At 37.6% G+C, this 19,519-nt stretch overlaps 1 long non-coding RNA gene across 2 annotated transcripts in view; it reads right to left on the bottom strand.

Moving 5' to 3' along the window:
* Window positions 1-19,519, bottom strand: part of LOC116216988 — a 152,234-nt gene that overhangs the window by 47,298 nt on the left and 85,417 nt on the right. For both annotated transcript variants that reach the window (XR_004160794.1, XR_004160793.1), the window contains exon 6: window positions 7,528-7,572. This is a non-coding gene — a long non-coding RNA (uncharacterized LOC116216988). The remainder of the gene's footprint in view (window positions 1-7,527; window positions 7,573-19,519) is intronic.

Genomic DNA, 19,519 nt, shown 5'->3' with positions numbered 1-19,519 from the left:
GGGCATTGCATGGAGACAGTATTCACTGAATTACTATGTGTTAAAACCACAATAGCTAAGTGTTATAAAGCAAAAATGTAAACAGAATGTGGGTATTGTAACCAGTAATAGTGTAGTCAAGAGTGTACAATCGATGATTATCTCTGCACTTCAGACACATATTACAATAGCAGTAACCATGGAAGGTAATTAGCTGACTACTTTTCATGATATGAAATATGAAAAAGAGGCAGTGCAGAAACAATTTCTTCCTCAAATCCACATGACTTACGGTGTGGCTACTGTGCTTTTCACCCCATATTGCCATCCAGATGACTTCAATGCTTAGAGCAGTAGCCAGCAGGTAAAGCAACAGAAGAAGACAGGATTAAACACATTACCTTTGGAAATGACAAAGACACTAGTGGCAGTCTACTGTCTTAGTTGGTAAGATTCCCTCACTTCAGGCTGGGAAAGGTTTTCTACCTCGCTATGCGGAACAGAGCTGAGGAGAGGCAAGCACCTCATGGACGTGTGCAGCCCCACTTGAATGCAGGGCAGGGCTGCAGGTACATCTGCTGTGTGGGCTAGGGCTGCCCTGGGAGCCAGGGGCAGCAGACCTGGCACTCACTGCCACCTCTGCAGATGCCATAGATGCCATGGTGTGAGGAATCAGTACTTTTGAGTAGGATCTATGTATTCATGCACTTCAAAATAATTTTAAGATTTTTTTTAAAAAAGCAGTGAGGTGGCAGAAAAACTGTCTAGGACTCCTCATTGCACAGAATTCATTGCTGGCTTATCCGTGCAAGGCTGGGATCTGAGGATAACTTCACTGTATTTACTTCCATACAGCTGAGGAGCCAATCCCCAAAGTCAGTTACAGTAAGGATACGTTACCTGTGCTCTCTGAAACTGTTTAAATGAACTGAATGGCAGCACATTCTTTTGTCATCTCATTCTCCCTTCCTATACAAGCATAGTTGCAAAGAAATAGTTCCTCAGCAGATCTTATTGCATCAGTACCCATTGCTACAAAACTTAAGAGGGGAAAATTACATAGTAAGAGTTCCTTTGGAACCCCATCCCACACATACTTCGCTCCTGTCCAGAGGCTATAAGTTTTGTCTTAGCTTGTTGAGATTTGGCTCAATCAAATTTGTTTTCTCCTTTTCCAGACAAACATCTGATCTTTTCAATCATCTGAAGCACATAATTACCATACAGAACTCATTGCCATGAAATGCATAACATTTTGTTTGACCAGTTTCATATTTCATGCTTATCATGTATGACTGAGGATGCTCTCCTCGTGTCTTTCAAAGCCAGCTTATCTGCAAAGTCTCAGTTGTCAAGAAATTGGTTCTCTGAACCTTACCCTATTGTCACAAACAGCTATTTATATACAGTTAGATAAAACCCATTACTGTTTTACTAGAGTCCATTACCTCTTTCATCTTTACAATTACACACTCAGGGACTGACTCTCATTAACAGCAACCGTTCTTTAAACTCACATAGTAGGCCTCTGCACATTTCTACCTATGCTCCATAACACGAGAGTAATTTCAGCATTAGAGAGAACAAGAATCAGGTCCTTCAGCATCTTTTTCTTGAGTAGCAACAGATAGCATAAATTGGAATATCACTAAATAAAAATGGCAACTTAATGAAGCTCAGAATGCACTGTAAACATTTAAGACACTGTATTAGAAGAAAGGAAATTTAAATCGCCATCAAGTTACCATGCGTCTTTACACTAAAATATTATCCGACTTACCTGCAGAAAAGCACCTGGAACACTACTACACAAAATCCTTCTCGTGGCTGTTCTGTTCCATATAGTTCGTAGACATGTATTGAAGTACTCTAGTGTCTGATCTATTCTGTCCAGCTAATAATTATGTACTTCAGTATTGCATCCATCTCATCCTGTTTAAGTTACACTTAGTGAAAGTCAGTCCTCTCCCACCATCAGGCATGTAGTTCACCTATTTCTGACTTTAAGTCTCTCATTGATATATAGATATTATTTTTGGCAATGTGCCTACTTTTAGTTAATTCCTTTGTCTGACACATTGTTACTTCCCTCAAACATGCCTCTGCAACCCTTCTCTCCCAGGTCAGCTGTAATTTCTGTCCTATCTTTTACCATTGGATAAAGGGTTACCTTTGTATTGCTGACATTCCTAGCAGATGTCTTTGTCTGATACAAGAGCTCCTCACCACCTGATGCCTTGCTTCCAAGTTTAGCTATAAATAATCTTCCCCTCACTGGTTTGACTGTAAATCTCCTCCTCACCCAGTTGGCTTTTGGCATCAGCTGGTTCCAATTTAAATGGAGCAAAGCTCCATTAACTCTACTGAGTTAAAGCTCACTTTTGTCATTGCATCACCCACACAGGAATTGTATCCATACACAAAAGCCCAAGCATTAACAGAAAGATATCAGAAAGATCCCTAAACCTAACTTTTTTCCTGTTTAATTACTTGCTCATTCTGGCACACCTCACACTCACATCCCCAGATCACCAGTATCAGTGCACAGTGACATGGGGCTTGTGCTTGCAATCAAACCACCTGTGCCCTCCCAGCTTTTCCACAAGAGGCCATCTTAGCCATCCCTGGGCAAGCCTCATGCAGCAACCTCAGCAGCCCCTACTCACACCTGAGCTTGCTTGTGGGCCATTTGTTGTTTTCTGGCTCAAATTAAGTTTGTTTACTCAGGTGCATCTTTCACATCTTCAGTAAAAGCAGAGGAAGAAACATGAACTGCAGAAGAAAGTTGGAGAGACAAAGCACAGAAAAATTCTGAGAAGGTATAGATAGCCATAATCATTCAATGGCATTAGGCCAATTTGCAGACCTACATTTATTATTTAACATAGAATCACTCCTGCAAAGAGGGGTTAACTTGGAGGAGCCAAAGCACACGCTGATGTCCCTGCATGCAACTGGAGTCACCAGCACTGCATAGCTGGAGGAACTCTGTGTGACCTTAAGGGCTGTACGTACAAGTCTTGCTACAAAACCCGTGAGAACTTTTCCTGCTATGATTATAAACTTTACTAAGTTAGACTCTCACAGAGTTATATAACCGTATGTGGTAGTTAATGAAGTGCTGGATGTAAGAAAAATAACTGCAATGTTATTTTGCCCCTGGTATGCTTTGCCTTATAAGGATTAAACCTACAGCTAATTCACTTGTGTTTTGTGATCTCTATCACACTGCAATAATAATACTTAGACTTTATAGCACTTTTTACTTATAAAATGTGCTTTACAAACATTATCTAATTAATAATCTTCACAACAGTCCTGCGACATAGGTATACAGGTCAAGTTAATGTTCTGTTTTAATAAACTACTAGCACTTCAGTAAATTGAAAAGTATAAAACACATTACATTCACTTAAGAGAAACAAAAGTTAGTGAACAAATTGCAGTTCTCCCTACAACATTCTAAGGTGGGCAATACACATAGCAAACTGCCAGCGATCACCAGCTCTGAGGTCAGTCTCTATAACAAGAATTTTAATTAAGTAGCTGAGAGACTTTTTATTAGAATATAGAAGAACTATTTGGTTCACATTATTCATTCTGTCAGGGAAGATGAGGTTCTTTGATCAAGGCAATACTACACAAAGTTTTATATAAAAAAAGAAAACAGTAGTCCCCACCTTACAATATTTTGGATTTAAGTATAAAATAAGGGATAAGTGACAGGGAATGAGAGAAAATAGTAAAGCAGGCAGTAAATTTTTACAGCTCAAATTATATATGCCTACAAACCTATGCAGAGCCATTTTATGCTTATCATCTCATTAGTACTCTACAGTTATCTCCATTTGATACACCTCAGGCTTTAGTTTTTTGTGATCAAAGTCAGAACAAGCATTTGGGGAACACAGCACCAAACAGACTTAGTTACATAGTCACAAGCTGAGTTTTCCACAAGGCCACAATTGATTCAGCACATGGCATGGACATGCCTTTGGGATGTACCCATGCAGGTCAGGAGGGTACTACTTGATGAAGAGAAGCACTCTGCACACTGCCAAGGTTCAGAGCAATGTAGCAACTGAGGAATTCAGGGAGAAAGGGGAAGAAAAAAAGAAAGGTTTTCTATTTAAAGTAGTTTAAAAGTTGCCTTGGATTTGGAGACTATACTGCTATCACAGGAGGGACTATCAGATAAGGGATAAGTCTTAAAAACCAATCTTTTCACACATGGTTGTGCTCCTCATGTGCTTCAGTGAGCGACTTAAAACCTGAGCTCTGGCTTGCTCCAAGTGCTGATTACCCACAAAGGCAGCTGAAGTTAAAGGAAGTTGTGCATTCAGCACACTGCCTGATGTTAAGTGTTCTGAAAGAGGCTGAAGCAGGATGTCTCAGACTGGGTTCCCAAATTAGTAGGTACTTTCAACCTTGAGTTGCTGTGTCCCAATCTCCATCTGTCAAATGAGGACAATAATTCCTCCTCATTTCACCAGGGTGTTATGAAAATAACTTCATTACTGGTTTGTGAAGGACTGTAGTGTTGAGTACTGTATTAAAACCTAGGAGGAAATTAATAATACTGTCTCTGGAGCAAGTTTTGAAAAGCATGCAATTAAAAGAGCCTGAAGGCACACATTGAAAAGGAAAAATTGTTGAAATATTTGAACTGCTTATTGAGCGCTTTATCCAGTGGATTTCACCCCGATTTTAAATTTCACTTTTGTATTTGTAGATTATCAATATTTCTAAGAATTCAGATTTATCCAGCTCTCCACAAATGCCAGAATCACATTGATGATTCCATGGCTCACTCCTAACACTTAGAATCACTGTACAGACCTGTCATTAAGCTCATGGAAAAGAACCAAACAAACAATATAATCTTTCTCAAGAGGAACTAGCATTTCAAGGACAGAACATGTTTTGACAGTAGATTTTTAGGCATTTCCAATAACACAGGAGATATACAATTCAAGAAAAAAATTTCAGCCCAAATAATTAAAGTCTATTAAGATTCATATGTGTCTGTTAGAGATCATTTACAGTAGTTTAACTAAAAATTTTCAGGTAATCTTGAAAGAAACCAATATTCTCTGACCTACATAGAGCATACATTCATACACAGTTCTATTTTGAGCAAGCACTGTCTTTACTAGCAAGTTGTCTTCAACACTAAAGGTCTTTTATTATTTGTTTTCATTACACACCCCCTAGCTGTTTCTTATACAGAAAGAATAATATACCTCAGCTTCCCTTAAATAACATACAGATGACTAATCACTGTGACACCCAGGAAAGATATGTCAGGTAAAGTAAATATTCTGGAAAGAATGAACCCTTGAGCTATTTCCACCAAATACTCTTACCTGGAACTGTCACGATGATTGTGTTACAACCAAAGAAGGAGCCTTTGATGACTGTGGAGTTTTCTGAATTAGTAAACTGCCTGATGAGTAGTAAAAAGCCTACTGCCAGTTAACTTAAATCAGAAGCATTTAGAGACAGCAGAATCAGGCTACTTTTCACAACTATGACATTGAGACTATCAAAGATGATTTTAATATGTGAGTGAGGCAGAACTAGAAAATAGTTATGGGCTGCCTTACAGTCACTTGTCCAATGTACTTAAATATTAGCAATGTAATGGCTGCTTTTTGGTTAACAACTTTATATTGGAATGGATTTATACAGAAATGAAGATAGAACTAGAACCTTAACTCCTCCAACATCTGCCTAGATTAAGTGTCCCCATGCACCTTCTAAATCCAGATGTTATGGAAACCAAGTGAGGAGAGCAGATCTCTCCTATGAGAAAGAGGAACAATCTCTCATCCTGAATCTTATCCACCAGAACTGAATTTAGTTCCTGAATTAACTGAAAAACAGGTCACCATAAAAGAAAAATGATCTCTAAGCAAAATATGTCAGAAGGTAGAGAATCCATGTACATAGATGCAAAATCATGAATCAACAGTGCTGGGCCCCCTTCACAGCTTGTCCACCATAGTATAATGAAATACTGACTACAGTATCCCAGACAAGTAGCAGCTAATGTCTTGAATATATACTTAAAAGTTTTTCAGGGCAAAGTAAAAGAAAACAGCTTAAAATAGTTTATTTTGCTTCTTGCTACAACTCCTTACAGTAGTTCCTCACCCACAGTGAACATCCATATGATAACAAGGAGTTATTTCCCTCTTCCAGATGTATTCCCATACACTTCATGCTATACACAGTAATAGTTTGTTTGGTCCTTACCACATCTGGAACATACGCCTATGGAATGCAGCTAGGAGATGCATATGCAGAAAAGCCTGGGCTAGAGCTGAAAAGAATAAACCCACTTCAAAGGAGAAACTTCCGTGGAGTAAAAAATTGGTTGGACAAGAAGGATGATGAGAGGAAAGCAAAAGATAACAGAAGCTGCAGTTTGCTTTGTGACATTCACGAGAGGATTAACATGCATAATTATAAGCAGCTAGTAATAGTGTCCTCCCAGGTGGACTGCATCTGACTGATGTTAGTGAAAGTTCCTTTTAGCATAGGGTCCAGCATGAATTTTTGACAGTTCATTCTGACAGTAAGACATTTTTAACTTATTAATATATTTCTAGCAAGAATAAGCGAGGGTTAGAGGAAAATCTCAAGCCATGTTAGTGTTGAGATTGTTGATAAACTACTAATATGAACAGCTACTTATTTCTTCTGTACTCTTCTGCACTCCTTTATAATATACAGTTAAATTACTTCATAAAATATCATATAAAAAAATGCAAGCTACATCTTCTCAAGCAACTTATCTTATTACTCCCAAATTAGAGGAACATTCTCTTTCAAACAAGAATAACTCCATTCCCTTGTTTATAATGAAAATAGAAGAGAATACTTTTTGCATTTATCCACAGCAGGAGACAACTGACTGGAGAAGATAGGAATGCATGCAATCACAGAAGAGAATTCACAGCCAAGGACCAAGTAAACAGATTGAAATTTACCTGGCACATGAGGTTGTTACTTATAGACCTCAAGACCTTGTGTTTTGATAAAAAAGATTTGTAATAGGTTACATGGAAAAACAACTTATTTCTCTAATACAGTTTTCTGCTTTGGAACTAGTCATCAGCATTAGAATAACTTACAGTGTTTGAAAACACACTGCACAGCTGTATCTGCCATTTTAAAAGCACAGAAATACTTAGGTTGAAAAAGAGACTTAAGATCATCAAGTCCAACCACCACGTTACATTACCAAGTCCATCATTAAACCACATCTCAAAGAGCCTCAACTCACATGGTTCTTCATCACCTCCAGGGATACTTTCTCCACCATTTCCTGCCCGTTCCACAGCCTAACCATCTTTTCTGTGACGAAATTATTCCCAGTATACAATCTCTATTTGCCCTGGTGAAACTTGAGGCCATTTTAATTACTATTAACCCAAGAGTATTACTTAGATTTTGTTTTCTTGATCTCCAATTATTCATTTCACATCAATAAATTCAATATTTCTTCCAGCTTTTTCACAAGTAATCAGTCATGTGACTTACCAATGCTGTGAGTACTTTGCATCTCAATTATCTTCTATGAGAACACTGAAAAAAAAAAACAGAACAAACAAAAAAAGACTTAGTAATAAAACTTTTTTAGTCACATATACAGTCAAAAACTTTCTAGTATGATCCTCTTGGCAGGGGGAAGGGACAACAAGGCCAAATCAATAATGAAAAATGAATGTCTTATCACCATAAAAATCTGGTTCCTGTTTGATAATAGGCACATTTCTTCCATTTATAGTTCTCATATTATACAAATACATATACTCTGAGTCAATAAGGTATAGAAAGATAAGCTTCAGACACATTATGGACAATCAACATAAACTAGAGCTCAGAACCACTGTGTTGCTCTGAGCCCATGAAAACAATCAAGGTTTATGACGTTCAACCATTATCTCGAGGAAAGCACACGCAGCTTTGATGAGATGTACTCGAGGTACCATGAGTTTCTGCAGCAGAAGGTATGATCTGCCAAGGAAAACAACTATCCTCCATAAAACAGCTTTTGAAAGTGTGATTATCATATCCAAAGTATACATTTTACAGAGCCCAAATATACTCACATTGCAGACACTAAAATAAGAAAACCAACTGATTCTTACACATGAGTATAGGAGTCTGTTTACCTCTGTTATATCAACATCAGATGAAGTTAATTAAAATGCTAAAAAAAAATTAAAAAAAATCAAGGAACTACTAAAGACAGAACAGCATTTCTTGAAAGTTCTGAAGCTCTGTAATTCTTCTCAAAGGTACATAAATGAACGCTTGAGACATGATGGTCAGCAAATTGCAACAATGGATACCAGAATTAAATATTATTAAAGAAAGAAAGAAATACACAGATAATAAAATGTTAACACACATCCCAGAGAAATTGTGTAAGTCCCTAACTCTGGAGATGTTCAAAACAACAGCAACAGTCCTGAACTACCTGATTCAATCTCAGCCTGCTTTGAGCAGAGAACCAGCACTCAAGAGCACCTCACCTCTTTCTGACCTGCTTTACAGTTCATTGTTTCTGACTCCAAGCTGACTACTTCTAACGATCTAAAGAGAGCAAAGCCTCTCTCCTCCTAGGAGGAGTAGGAATTTTAAGGTGGAAGAACCTTGATCCTTCATATGGTGAACTAGAATTAAATGTGGTTCAAAGCATATCAGTAAATAAATAAAATAACCGATGCTCTGCTTAAGAAGAAGCAAAATCTCTTCTGACAGGTTCTAAGCAAGAGCAGACAAAGTACTCACAGGTAGGCAAATAGTCATACACAGAAAGAGCACTAGCACTCACTCAGCTGGTGAAGGCAATCCAGCTATGCAGCACTCCTTCACAACAAACAGTCGGTGCAAGAGATACTCAGCCTTCAGTGGCTGGCCCTTTTATGTGCCCAGGGTGCCTCCACCCTGGGTCCATCCCTTCTGGTCACATGGGGAACACAGGTGCAAAAATTTGTCTGTGCTCCCTGGGCCAGCCACACCCCTTCACCAGGTGCTCAATCACCAGTTCAAGCTGTGATCGAACAGTTACCCTACAACTGATTAATTTTTTCTACAAACAACGTTTCCAGTAAGAAATGCCCTTAACATAACTGCATCTTTCACCTGAGAAAGACTGTGAAGCAAGGGTATCTCATACTGAACTACTTACTCAATACGGTGGCTTCTTAAGTCCTTTAAAGATGAGATATGGCGCAGAATGAAGACGAAACTAAAGTTCTCTACTAGCTCATTAGATTGGTTTCTAAATGAAAGCACAGAGAAGATGGGGAGAAGGTCAGAGTGAAGTGGTGGGTGGGAATGTTAAGTTCAAAGCAGTGGTATGGTTTCAGACTTATTAAAACAATGGCCAATTCCTGAACAGTCATGACTAACTGTCATATAGGTGGTTTACAGGAAATTGATAATTAATGCAAGAAAGGGAAAGATTAACTAAAAATTTACCAGAGAATCTGAGGACGACCTTCTTGAAACACTTGCTGTTAGGCAAGAAGGAAACAAAGTAATGAAAAAGTTTTTGAAAAAAATGTGACACTTAGGTACAAGCCATTCTCAGAAAGTGACTTGCCTGTGGTCTCAAAGGTAAAAATAAGAATCAGTTAAGATTTCATCTCCAAAATCACAGAACTAGATCCTGATAGTAGGAGTCCAGTCAAAATAATAACTTTGTAAGGACCATATGGAGTCCTCTCTTGTATGGGTTTTATACTCCTTTCACAAGCAGCTCCAGAGACTTTCAAACACAGAAATCAAGCGAAAATGATTAAAATAAGGAGAACTTAATAGCAAACTGAAATTCACAAAAAAGTTTTGAATACAAGATTACATAGACTAAAACACTAGGGTGCATGGCAGGAAAGATAAAATAGGAATGAACCAGAAATTACTTAAGGTTAATGAAGAATCTCTCTCTTCATTTCACTGTTACCTAACCTCCCTGTTGCAGAGTTTCAGAAACCAGTATTTCAAGCTGTCCATATTTACAGGTAATCCCTCCAGAGTATTCTCAGTTTAAATAAATATCATTTATTTATTTATTGTTTGGGTTGTTCCTTCAGTGATGTGCCTGCCAATGTACTCCAGATGAACCATGTCAGTCTCAGTCTTCATTTCCTCTCCTTCCCTCATCTCTCCTGAGCCTTACATAAATCTTCCTGGCTGAACTGTAGGTAGTCCATGTCATGGGGAACATTTTTCCCCTACATCTTAGAATCCTATAATTTATACCACAAAATTAAAACCAACATAAATTAGTAATTCAATCCCCATATTCCAATTTAATGAACTAGAGGCTTCATTGCATTATTGTTTTGTGCCACTGGACCAATCATTCCGTTTACAGATGGAATGTACTTCTTTTTTAATAAATAAATGAATAAAAAAATAAAGGTATCCTCAATGCAATTATGTTGATGTCCCTCAGGAACCAGAATGCAATTATTTAAAATATTATTTCCTTAGATTACTCTCAAGAAAATAAGGAAAGAAATATGAAATTTGTGTCCTTTTAGCTTAAGCTCATTTTAAGAGCAGCAACAGTGGTGCAGTTAGTCCCCAGTGGCAACTGAGAAGCACTTAGCCAGAAAATTGTTATTGGATTACAGTTCTGGCTTCATAATATGTGGCTAAAGATCATTTTCGACATCTATTGAGTGGCCAATTGTCAAAACTGGTATGACAAACAAGTGACAAAGTTATTCTATTTGGTCATTTTTGAGGATTTTTTAGATCACAGAGGTAACTTGGGGCTGTATCAGCCTATGCAGTTTTGATTCAATTATAAAAATAACTCACAATAAGAATAATTCTAGCATAAATAATTGGAGCCCTCAGGAGGAAAAAAAATCTCTACAAACATGTGCATGTACTTTCAAGCGTTCCTGATATATAAGGAATTGTTAAGTGATATGGTGATCAGAAGTCAATTCCCATATTGAAACCTACCTTTCAAACTGGTCTTCTTCATTAAAATAAACAAGATGAAAAGGGCACCAAAGGATACAGCATGATTTTTAACAATGTGCAAACTGAGACCACTCAGATACCACTAAAATTCATACGATCCTTTCAATTTCACTTTACAGTCTTTTTCAAACAGACGATTTCCTGGATAAGAATCCTGCCTTCTATATTTTAATCTGCTGGTAAAAATGAACAACTAATGTGAATGTATTTTGATGTACATGTGCAAACTTACACAAGTGCAAAGCAGAAAGCAAAAACGAGTAACTGAATAAAAAACCTAACATGAGATTATTTTCTTTACATTAGCTCTTTGTCATTTTCATTCACTGTCCATTACATGGTATGTCTTCGCTCACATCATTACAAAATTAATATACTCAGCACCTATTTCATCCTCTTAATTTTGCTAAATATAAAAAAGACATACTTGGAGAAAAAAACTTGGAAAGTGAAGAAACAGGACCAACCGCTATGTACCACTGAGTGCTGCTAAATGCTTCTAATCCACACAACGGCCCTCTGGGTAGAAGTGCCACAGCAAGAACAGCTTTTGCTGGGGGTAACTCCATCTTTTCACAGAAGTGGCAACAGTGTGGGTAGAAGGAGACCTTGGCTTTGTCTCTCTGTAGGCACTCATGCAGCTTGTAGCAGGAAAACAAAGCAGAAACATCAATCTCACAACACTGCTGGCTCTCAAATCTATTTTCTGAAAATAAAAATGATTTGGAGAGGGAGGAGATAAAGTTGGCAGCTAAAGGCCCAGGTGTTCTATGTTGTTGTTTTTGTTCTTGTTTTGCTTCTTTCTTGCTTTTGGGTTTTTTTGTTTGTTTTTTGTTTGTTTTTTTGTTTTTTTTTTGCAAAAAAAACACAGAGCCACATTAGTTGAGAGAAGTGTATGACTATGGTCATAATTCTATTGAAGATTAGTGGATCGGCAGAAGATTTCTCCCTCAGATCTCTGCCACAAAGAAGAAATGAAAGTAGCAGCAAATCTAGAGCAAACAAGGAAGATTCTAGTTTGAACTGAGAATTTGACAAAGTTTTAAGAGATCTAACCTTGGCCAGCAAATCGGCAGTTTTATTTCCTCCACAAAGATGTCCAAAAAGTAATTCTGCTCATCCTTGTGAGAAAAGAAAATATCAGATGGGTTCCATTTAGTGGGGTCACGCAGACCAGATCAGTATTCCTCCCAACATATGGATCCTCACATTTAGGGTCAGAATTTAAAAGTCTGACTCTCAACACAAATTACTTAGTTCCTTGAATGATACCACTAGGTCATGGAGGACAGTGATGTTACACCAAAGGAAGAGAATCATTGACGGCTGCTTGCAACACAAACATACTTTCAAATTTACTGCTTTCATACAAAAGGACACTATTTCTCTATACAGATACAAAATGTCATTTGATACAGCAGTTAGAGAGGAAAACTACTTTGTTTTCAAAAATCCTTCTCATTAAGAGTCAGTATCAAACTTATTTCGCTGCACAAAAGCATAATCCTAAAGTATACTGAAGTCTGTCCCTCAAAATAATGCACTGACTTGCTTATCTCTGGAGATCTGTTTAATTATCCAAGTGTACAAGAAAGTGGAACAGTCCAGTTTGAACATCCTCATGCTGTCTCAGCATGTTTCTGCTCCTGGCACATGCTATTCCAACAGCTAGTGATTACTGGAGTTAAAGTGCATGCACCCAGCTGAATAGGATGCAATTCCTATTCTTATGATGAATATCAGGGTCAGAGGTGAGTGCCAGATAACACATGGCAGATGTGGAGGGAGTAGAAGGAATTCTATTTACTTTGGGTGACCACCTACATTTCAAGTGTAGGGGGGGTTGCAGTGGGAGGTGTCTAAAACTGCATGGTAAAGACTATTTAAGGGACTGCTTTGTACAATATTTTGCAGGAAAAAGCTACCTTCTTGTGTGTTAGTGCGAAGTATTGTTGAAATATAAAATACAGTTCACCCCAATTAACCACTCATGCCATGTATTTCTTTTAGAAACAAACAAGAGAAATCTTATTAAAAGATATTCTTCGATCACTTCAGCTGGTATTGAGAAACTGTATTTCTTTTTGTGTTGTCAGTATTTCTATCCATTTCAGGATGCTGGGGGACTAGCAGCAAAGTAACCTTACCAAGAAATGGAAAAAAGGTGATCTAAACCTGAGAGAAGTTCTAGATAGACCCTGTGAACACTCTGCAAAAATACAGCAAGAGAGCCTATTCACAGTCTTGCTGTACACGTCAAAAAGGTGCTGCAAGTTATCACTGGCTGCCAAGACTAGATCCTCAGTCCTGTAGCCCAAATCATGCGAAAGGGACCTGAAGGTGCTCCAAACAGTGGATGATTCTTCCACATCAGATGTACAAGGCAGGAGATTTCTTCAAGCAGGGAGAATTATTAGCAGCCATTCGTTACTCAGCTTTTCACAGTCCATGATTAAAAACCTTTTTCCTCCTCAACACCATTAGCTTTTAACTCCTAGCAGCAAGGAGGCACTTCTGTGGTACATTCAGCTACTATAAGAGAAACGAGAGAAGCAAAGAACGAACTCACACGCTGTATTTCTCCTGCTCCCTCTTCTCTTCCTAAAGTAATCACAAAAGTCATTGAGGATTTTGATGCTTTCCATATGGAAAATTTGGAAGGTTGAAGTGCAGCAGTTAGGAGAAATTCAGTTCATAGAAAGGACTGAAAAGAAAAATGGGAGGCAGGTGAAGGAAAAATAGTTACTTATAAAAGTAACATACAAACAGCAAAAACAAACTAATCTGGGACAAGGGGCTTTATTTAAAGATCCACTTCCCAAACTACTGAAATCAAATACCACTGTGAAGAGTGTTCCAGCAAACAGATGGAATGGAGGGTCAAGGTGGTTTGATAGTTTTCCTGAAAAGATTTTCATAATTTTTTTTTTTAAACAGGTCAACTCAGTGCTCAAGAGCGACTTAATGGGAATATCATTACAATTTCAAAATTAATCTTATAGAAAATCTAGTGGAAGATAATATAAATCCTAGAAAATAGTTGTGGAGGAAGTTATATCCAAGTAGAAAACAGAAGGAAACAAATCAATAAATAGATCACCATCTAGATGCCCACTGGTTAGCCTGCTGTCTTCTTAAATTAATTGTTTTGTTAATGCCTTTAGAAGCTTTGGCATGTATGTTGAGGATTAAAACGAGTTTTTCTAAGTGAAGTACAGTGAGGGAGGGAGTGTGGCAAATGATTTCTGATCTATTCTGAACTCTTCGAAGATACTATTGTGCTTCCTTTTTAAAGATATACACTGCCTCATTTGTAGGATGGATTGAAGTAGAGGACAGTTCAAGAAGGAAATCCAATAGCTTTAAGTTCTAAGCTTTCTACACAATGTACAACTCAGGTAACATTAATGATAATGAAAAAAAAAATTACAGTTCTATAAGGCAGAAGTGTATTTGCTGCATAAAGCATAATGGTGGCATAAAGCAGCCATTCTTTTTTGAAATCACAACAATCTGCAGAAAGAACTCAGATCTGCTAGAGTCTGGCTAAAACAAATGAGCAAGAAAACATTCATTTCTCAGAAAGTGAATGTATTCCCCTCCCAGTTAGCTTTTGGTCTGCTGCCACACTGCCATTTTGGCAACTAAAGGAATGCTTTGGGCACCATACAAAGGCATCTGTGGCAGCCTCGGGGTTAAAGCAGACATTTCTCATCTTTGACAGATGGTTAATTCATGGTCATTATTACTAAATTCAATTGCTCAATAATTTAGATATGACAAACACATGTGTAGTAATATATGCCAGGGCACCCTTCTAGGATTCCCCAAATGCAATATCCCCCTCCCTGATTTTGTTATGTACCTTCTTGTTGAGTTTGACAGATTGAAACAAATGTAAGCTTTCCAAGCACTTTAATTCCCTGGTGCCACTCTTGTTACATTAGAGAGTGGTTCTAGATAGATAATTACTGCGTCCACACCCAGAGAGGGTTGAATTGGCTTCACTAAAACAACTGCTTTGTCAATAAGTTCAATGCTAAATTTTTTCTTTTTTTCTCCTCCTTGAAGGTCTAACTTCTGTGATGGTATCCCTGCATGTATCTCCATTTAAGCAATCACAGGAAACTAATTTGCCTTTTGTGAATAGCACTGATTTCAGCTAGGCTCTGCAGACAGGTTACCCAGAACAGGTTTAAAGTGGGCCATGCCTGACACACCCAACCTGCCTACCACAGAAAAATAAAATCACAAAGTGAAGCCACTCAAACTGTCCTTCCCTCTCCATTACCACCTCTAATCCCAAATCCAATATTTTCTCATGTAAGACAGCCATGAAGATCAGCATTTTGACTTAAAAATAATTTTAAAACACCCCTTTTCCCTCCTTTCACTGAACCTCTCCCATTCTCTGTTTTCACGTTACCTCCAAGCTGGCTAGCACAAGGACGCATCTCAAAACACCTCCACATCTCATTCACTGAAGTTGAAAGTCTTTCACTGACTTCAAAGACATTTGGATTAGGCCTAATGCCAGCATCCTAACATGCTAGCACAGATTACCAAGCCTCAACTCTGGCTGAAATCCATGCTGAGTACACGCTATTGCTAAAGCACCAGAGGAAGCTTACAAAGCTTCACATCTCTGAAAGTTTGAGCTGTTCTTTCCTTACTACTTTGCAGATTATTCTCTGCAGTTTCACAAATTCTTCTGCTGATGTGGGCCAACTTACAGGTTTCTCATTTGTACCACAAAATCCAGGTATCACAAATTGGCTTTGCTTTTGAAATCATAAGCGCATGCATCTCTTTCCTCTTCCTCCCTAGAAATTTCATTGCCTTCATGCCTTATAAAGCCCTGAGATGTCATACTTTCAGCTAGAAAATGAACCTTTCAAAGCAGAGATCTTGCCTTTACTTGTTAGTAATTCACTTGGTACACTATTGGCACTATATAATAAGAAAGAATAAACACAACAATAGTATGTGGGAAAAGACTCTATGATGTTTTTCCACCACTGCCATTAATCCTACACAGCTTACAAGACAAAAAAATTCCAGGCAAATGTGTGAAAGCTGAGCCTTACCTGTAAGCTTGTGAAATAGCCACACAGAAATAGAGGAAACCCGAACTACTGTGTGCTCAAGGCAAGTGAATCCATTAAAGCAGTTCAGACAAAATATTCACAGCATCTGTTTCAAAGAGCTGCATTAGCTTCAGTATTAGCACCATGCTGTCTGTCTGTCTTTCACACCACCCTGAACTACAACTGCCTTAAACTATGGACCCAACCACATGGCCGAAGAAGATGCCAAGATCTCTCTGCTCTTATAGGCAGAGACAAAGAACAAGACATCTTGTAGGCCTCTCTCAACATCTCATACAACTGATCCTTTGGTAAGCAACTGCTATGACATCTGGTGGCATTAAAGTCTCTCTCCTTTCCTTGCTCTCTAATTGTGTTTGGAAACTTATGGTTGTAAGAAGCTTATAGAACTAAACTAAACCTAATGGAAGAGTCTCATATCCTGAATGGTATATTGCCATATGGGGCACCTCACAGAGATGAAGGGAAAAAAAGCTGAAAGAGAAAACCGAACAAACTTCTTTCACCTTTGGTGTCCACAGAAACCCACATTTCTGGGAAGTAATCAGGGTTTTGCAGTCATGAAAGTACAGCAGAATATCTCAATCCATCTCATCTCTTTTGCAACAGATAAAGCATTCTTTTGCCTCTAATTAAAAAGATTAATAAAGTAAAAGAACACATCAGGTTTGCATCAATCATTGCCCATGTGGTTCTTATTATTGTAATTAAAAGTTATCTCCTTAAAATTGTTGGATGAAAGTGTCACGATCTACAATTGAAAACACATTGAAGGGAGTTATCCAACTTATCTGACTGCTTTAAGACAGTCCAATTTAAGAACGCTATGGAGATAATGTATTCAGAAGAATCCTTAAAGGCAATTTGTCAGTAAAAGTGCACTTCTGTCCTACAGATTCCTTATTCAAAAATGGCAGTGTTGGTAAGGTTTTAGGGGAGTGGAAGGAGAAATATTAACAGTAAGAATGAACACTTATGCTCATTTATTTAAAAAGGCAATTTCAAACTCAGCTTTTGAAATATAGGTTTTCATCTTCAGAATTGTTTAGGAGTCACTAAGAGCATTCAGCTCTCCTAGGACAGTGAATTTAGATTTTTACATTGAATAGGACAAATTTCAAATAAGCCTAAACAAACCTGATTTTTTTGCTGATGTGCGACCTCATAATTCACAAAATGTCATGTTCAATTTTGACATCCAAGCTTCCCTAATAAATAGAGTTTTGGAAAATATTGATCTAAACAGAGTGTTTTTTCAAATGCAGGAATGTAGACTTACAAATCTGTGAAATAAGGATACAAAACAAACAGAATTTATAATTACACACCTTTCTTTCAAATGTTGATGCATAATAGTTTTAACAGCAAACTGAGTACACCACAGTTAGTAGCATGCTTAAAAATAGCCCTTTTAAGAACTTTCTTCATGCTAGGCACCTTTCAAAGAGTTTCTTTCTTCCCCTCACTCTTCCTCTCCTTTCTCTGTATTGAAAGCAAGTCTTACTTGCTTTTACTTAATTTTGGCACAGAATTAGGAAATGCTGGCTTAATGGAGTACAGCTCAAGATAATTCAAGATTCAAAGCCCTTTAGAAAGATTTCTTGGATGCTCTTTATAAAAGATAAATTTAATGCACAGAAAGTATGTCTTGTAACATAAAGGAAAAAATGTAAATACCAAAGGATATTAAAAAGGAACTTGTTTGGATTATGTTGTAGAAGAGAAAAGAACATTTTCCTGCCATCTTTATTTACATTTGAGCTCTCCTATCACTTTCTATGTGCAGCTTCTGAAAATCAGTGGCTCTTGTATGTTCCTTCCTGGCACCAGCAGACAGCTTGAACTGTGGGCAGTGGATTTACATGACAAGAAACGAACATTTACTATCCAAAGGCTACTTAGAAAACAACATGAAACTGTATAATTTTTCCTATAATCCTCAGCTACAACTTTTTTAAATTTTTTTCTCAGATGGAATTATTCAATTTGGGAGGGGGGAGAGGCAGTCAAACAAAAGACTTCAACACAAACAAAAAGCACTAGCCAGAAGAAAAACAAAATGAGAGAAGTGTGGAATTCTTAAACACGACTATGGGAGGCATATAGTATTTTACTTTAGCCCTCCTCCATCATTTCCTATAGAAAAATTATCCTGTATCTAAGAAAATGTAGAAAAAAGAGAAATAGTGATGCTGAATATGACAAAAAAAAAAGCTTGTTTATGTATAATACATAGGAGAAATTGTTCAAGGACAGTTAAATGTGACCTGTTTAATAAACCAAGGTCTCTAATACTTATGGTGCTCTGCTGAGTAAGTGCTGATCATGCAAATTAAGGCTGCCTGGGGATATACTCTGCTTTTCAGTTGCAGTTTGAGTTTTCCGAGTTCTCAAAAAAACTTTTTGTGTTCTGGATACATGTTACAGAGTAACCAGGGCTATTTCAATTTCTTCAGGTGTTGACATATTTTGAAAATGCATTTGTCTGACATTTTTGAGCCTTACGCATCCATATACAGGAAAGCAAAAATCTAATTATCACTACTAGCTGTTTAATTTAAAATAGAGATAACCAAGTGAATTTGAAAAGGTGTCTTAAGACTCATATTTCAGCTGTGACAAGAAAGATGAGTAAAAATCTAGCGGTCACTGTGACTTTGATTAGCACAAAAGTTTAGTAAGGTCTGGGATTAGTTAAAGGTAATGCAAATTATGCCCTCAGTTTATACTATATTCAAGATCTGATGCCATCTGGACTTCACTGGCTTAGGCTTTTACCCAGTTTGCAATATGCTTACAAATCTCACTAACTATAATTTGGGCTCATTATTTCTGACCGAATGCAAGGAAATCCAAATTACACATCACCTCTGAAACCAGCATCAAACAACCAATCAAAACTTTACAAGTTAGGTGAAGATTAGGGTATGAAATGAAAGAGCTAAGAAAAATACACAAGAAGTTAGGAAAAGCAATGCTTGTCTAATACGGGTACAATGCACTCACTGTCTGAATACAAAAGCATACAAAGGCAGGCAATCTGTTTTTATAATTTCACTAAAATTATATAGATTCTAACCTATAGGGTAATTATGCTTTAAAATAAGTTGCCCTAACCTCCATTCCACAAACATCTCTCTGAAAGATGAAATTGTGCTATTTCCTATGGGTATTTTTAGTAATGGCATCACTAATTAAACATATGATGGTCTGGAGCCCCAAAGAAAACATCTCTTTAGGTTCTGGATGTGTTCCATAGTATCTTGAAACAATCTTGAAAAACATATTCAGTCAGCATTGCATTCCTGCAGGGACCCATTAGGATCTCCAAGGGAGACGGTGGTGGTGACAACACAAGCAATTTGGCATTACTCACTGGAGCTGAGGCATGACTGTATGAAACTGCTGTTGTT

Source organism: Meleagris gallopavo, chromosome 10, assembly GCF_000146605.3.
Source record: "Meleagris gallopavo isolate NT-WF06-2002-E0010 breed Aviagen turkey brand Nicholas breeding stock chromosome 10, Turkey_5.1, whole genome shotgun sequence".
NCBI lineage: Eukaryota > Metazoa > Chordata > Aves > Galliformes > Phasianidae > Meleagris > Meleagris gallopavo.
Note: the sequence above shows the minus strand (reverse complement) of the source record. Positions and strands in the feature narration are given on the sequence as shown.